The sequence below is a fragment of the Malurus melanocephalus genome, unplaced genomic scaffold (genome assembly GCF_030028575.1).
Source record: "Malurus melanocephalus ecotype Western Australia unplaced genomic scaffold, MMel_1.1 scaffold_1073, whole genome shotgun sequence".
Classification (NCBI taxonomy): Eukaryota; Metazoa; Chordata; class Aves; order Passeriformes; family Maluridae; genus Malurus; species Malurus melanocephalus.
In genome coordinates this window covers 23,961-28,561 of record NW_026624305.1, presented here as the reverse complement: position 1 = coordinate 28,561, position 4,601 = coordinate 23,961, and positions in this window count along the sequence as shown.

Here is a 4,601-nt window from a genome sequence, read left to right as displayed (position 1 = left end):
CCCAAAATCCCCGTGTGCCCCGGGTGGATTTGGGGTGAGAAGCACGAGATGTGCCCGGGCTGTGGGGTGGGAGCTGGGCTGACCCCGCACCTCAGAGCCCCGAGGAGGAGGAGGAGGAGGAGGAGGAGGAGGATTTCCATCCTCCGGTGAGGATGCGGCATCTCCGCGCTGCCGCCCGTGTCATGTTTGGTTAATGAGGGGTTGCTGTGACGCCTCGGCAGCCGAGCTGAATGGAGCAGCTCCCACATCCCACATCCGATTGATTTGTGCGGGAATTCCCCCCTGTCGGCGCACACAGACGTCAGAGCAGCCGGCAGCTTTTCCGCCCAGACCGTCCCTCAGGTCGTTTTTCAGCTCTGTCTGGATTTCCCTGCAGTGAGAAAAAGGAGCTGGATGTAGTGGGATGGATCCAGATGTGGAATGGATCCAGCTGTGGGATGGACCCAGATATGGGATGGATCCAGCTGTGGGATGGACCCACATATGGGATGGATCTGAGGGATGGATCCAGATGTGAGACGGATCCAGATGTGGGATGGATCCAGCTGTGGGATGGATCCAGCTGTGGGATGGACCCAGATGTGGGGTGGATCCAGATGTGGGATGGATCTGAGGGATGGATCCAGATGTGGGATGGATCCAGATGTGGGATGGATCTGAGGGATGGATCCAGATGTGGGATGGATCCAGATATGGGATGGACCCCAGATATGGGATGGATCTGAGGAATGGATCCAGATGTGGGATGGATCCCAGCTGTAGGATGGATCCAGCTGTGGGATGGATCCCAGCTGTAGGATGGATCCTATCTGTAGGATGGATCCCAGCCCCTCCAGTCCTGCCCAGTGCTGGGATGGCCCCGCTGCTCCTGGCTCTGTCCCAGGGATGCTCTGACCGGCAGCGCTGCCCTTGGGGACTCACTGATCTTGGCCACAGCACCCACAAGGGACAAACGATGACTCCGTGTGTTACAAACCCCACATTTTTCATTTTCCCCCCCTGTCTGACAAGTGAGAGGGAATTCGCAGCCGGGGTGGGGGTTTTGGGAAGTCAGCACCGTGCTGGTGTTTGCTGTAGGKCTGCAGAGATCACTTCCCCTCCCCCAGAGAGGATAATAATGGGGAGTGGGTTCCTAAATCCCTTAAGCTTCTTTGATAGCTTCAATATTTATCTGTAATCCTGCTGGTGCTTCTGAACAGACACTGCTCTGTGTCCCTGTTGCTCTGGAGCTCCTTCCCACCTTGCAGTGTTCCCTTTTTGCAGGAGGAGAGGCAGGGCAGGATGAGAAGGGAACATCAAAAGCCAGCGACACTGCTGTGCCCTAGTTTTTTCCATGATTATTTATTATTTTGCAGTCTCCTGCTCCCTTTCTCCCACACCCTCAGTTGTGTTCTGTTAATGTGCTGTGCTGGGGACACCCAGAATGGACCCTGGGTGTCCCCAAAGCTGCTCCATCACTCCCTCCTCAGCTGAGGGGCAGAGAAAATAGAGCAAAAGGCTCGTGGGGCAAGATAAGGGCTGGGAGAAATCCCTCCACAATCACCATCACAGGCAAACGGACTGGACTTGAAATCAATTTGTTGCCAATCAAATCAGAGTGGTATAATGAGAACTGAAAATTAAATATTAAAACAGCTTCCCCTGACTCCTCCCTTCTTCCCGGGATCCTCATCACCCTGGATCCTCTCAGGGATCCTCATCAGCCCTGGATCTTCTCCCTCCTGCCCCACAGGAGTTAAAACACGGATGGTTTTAAAGCCAGAACAGATAAAACCACTCCAAGGCAATGGGGATTCCCTGCTTTTGCTGCTGTGAGGGCTGACCCCGAGCTSGAGTGCAGCTTTTAGTGGGAAAGGGGCTCTCAGGACACAGATTCTCTGCGGGCCAGGCTGCATTAGGGCTGAGGGCATCGATTCTGTCCAAGGTCAGAGGCTCCAGAGGCTGCAGAGAGAGAGAGGGTGTGACTGGAACAGCCCAGGAGCTGCTTCCAGGCACTGAGTGGAGSTGGAGACGCTCTGGCTGCTGCCCGGAGCTGGAGATGCAGGGGATGGCAGGGACCCAGACAGCTCCAAACCCCCGGGATGGCGCTGGGAGCCTCGGCACCGGCTCTTCCTCTTGTGAGAAATGGGCTGGCAAAACCCTGGGCTCCTGCGCACCTGGCAGGGGCGCGTTCGGTTTGGAGTTTTTCACGCTGAAATTGTAATTCCATCCCTGCTCCAGAGGGCTGGCACTGCCCAGATGTGCACTGGTGACATTTTCAGGGGGTGCTCAGGGGGAGAATTGCTTCATGCTGTGCCTTCCTCGGGCTCTTCTGCATGGGAAATGCCGAATAAATTCGTTGTGAATCCGGAGTTTGGCTTTGCTGCGGCGTTTCCAGGGACAGAAACTCTCGGCGTGTGCTGGGGGAGCAGACTCAGCCTGTTGTCCGTGCCACAGTTCCATCAGCGGGGCAGTGGGGAGCCCTCAGTCTGCTCTAAATTCTCCCTTTGGGTTTATCCAGTGCCTTTTTGGCCATGCAAAGCTTTTATTTCCCTGCTGGGCGGGTGCTCCCCGGTRYAAATGACCGAAGTTGGTGCGGATGYTCCTGCCACTCCCGTTAATTGTGATTATAAACCCTYTGAGCTCCAGCAGAGCCATGGAACCCACCAGGGTTTGGGAAATGGGTGTTGATCACTGTGTCACTCTGCATCAGCAGTCTGCGCTTGAAATGCCCCAGGCACGAGCAGAACGTTTCAACTGATTCATGAGAACGGTACWTTCATGCTGAATCCACAGGTAATTGCATTTCCTAAATATAGGAAGAGATTTTTTTTTGGGTTCCTCTGTCAAAAACAACATTTCTGGTTAACTCTCCACAGGCTGGATTTCTCCATTCCCAATCTCTTGGTTGTTGCCTCTCTTATCACAGCTCATCAAAACCAAACAAATTTTGATTCCAAAACAATCTCTGCATCACTGGGCTGGCGTTTCCAAAGGCAGCTCCATGAAACAGCTTCTGATTCCCAAGCCCCGAGTGAAGAGAGAAATCCCTATAAAACGCTGAATTATTTTTTCTCAGCCAGTTCCGCTCTGTCTAAAGGAAACGTCGAGTCCTGCCTGTCCCGGGGGAAGGTGAGCTTGGCAAAAGKACTGCAAAAAGAAGGAATTTTGGGYTGAAAGGTTTTGCCGGGYTCRGGAKGAGCCAGCAGAGCTCCCRGGCTCCCGTTCCCGRTGCTTTGGGGCGCTTTTRTCGCTGAGTCAGAGCYGATACCGATCTACAACAGCGACATGATGTTTAAGGAAACATTTCTGCACTTCATAATGAGGAAAGCRGAGAATATCCGCCGAGGTGACATCGATCACGTGTTGTTAAACACACATAGCCCGATCACCTCGCAAATTAGCCGAGCTGCGAGGAGACAAAGGGAGATAATGATAACGGATGAGCTGCGGGGCTGCGGCGGTGCGGAGATGGATGGCCGGGCGCGTTGAGAACTCTATTAACAGCTCCTCCAAACCCTCCAATCTATCGCATCCCCAACGTATCGAGTGCAGCTTCGCTCCGGCTGCAGGAGAAAAAAAGCTTCATTAAGCAGCCAATTTTTGTCGGTGTGTGGAGGGGTCATTTCAGTCTCCCCTGCGCCGGCGGGAGCRCAGAAATCTTTACATTTGTGGTGAACTGAAGTCGCCTTTGGGGTCAAAAACGGCGGCTGCTTCACGGTCTAAATGACTTGGAACTTGTGTACTACCTGGAATCCGGGGATGTCAAATACTCTCATTAACTAAACTCTACAGCTTCTGACTCATCAGGAAASTCGCCCTTTTATAGTTCACTGGAGGTAACGCGAACTGATGAAACTCCCAAATTTTCTGCTTCCAAAAGCTGCATCACCTTTCCTTTCTCGCTCTTTTCTTCCTTGGGTGAAAAATTTCCTCTAATGCCAAAGTGTTTCTTCCACTAAAAGGGCAAGGAGAGGTTTTTGACCYAGTATTTATTCTGGCCTTTTCAACATGAGGACATGAATCCCTGTCATATTCCCAGTGGGTGCTGCTGCACCTTGCACCCATTTTTTGTCTCTCATATTTTTTAAGGCAGTTTGACTGCGCTCAAAGTAGCTCATCCCATCACATCGGGGGCTGGGGCACCGCAGAACAACTGGTGTGGGGAGAGGGGAATCAGAGGGACCTTCTCACTCCCTGAAACTCCTGACAGGGTKGGGTCGGGCTCTGCTCCCAGGGAACAAGGGGCASGATGAGAGGAAACAGCCTCAAATTGTGCCARGGGAGTTCAGGTTGGATAKCGGGGGACATTTCTATGYCAAAAGGATTGTCCAGCCCTGGCAGAGCTGCTCAGRGCAGTGGTGGAGWCCCCATTTYTGAGGGTTTGACAGCCCKGTGGAAGTGGCATTTGGGGACATGGGTCAGTGGTGGCCKTGGCAGTGYTGGGGTGGTTTGACTCACTGGTCCCTGAGGGTTTTTCCAGCCCAAACCGTGATTCTCAAAGTAGTTCTTGTCTGGGCAGGAAAATCCTCGTGTTTTCTGTTCTCCCAGAAAGCCGGAGCTGCAGCAGCACTGCCCCGCTCCGGGAGCACCTGCGGCAGGTGAGAGGCAGCAGAGCCCGG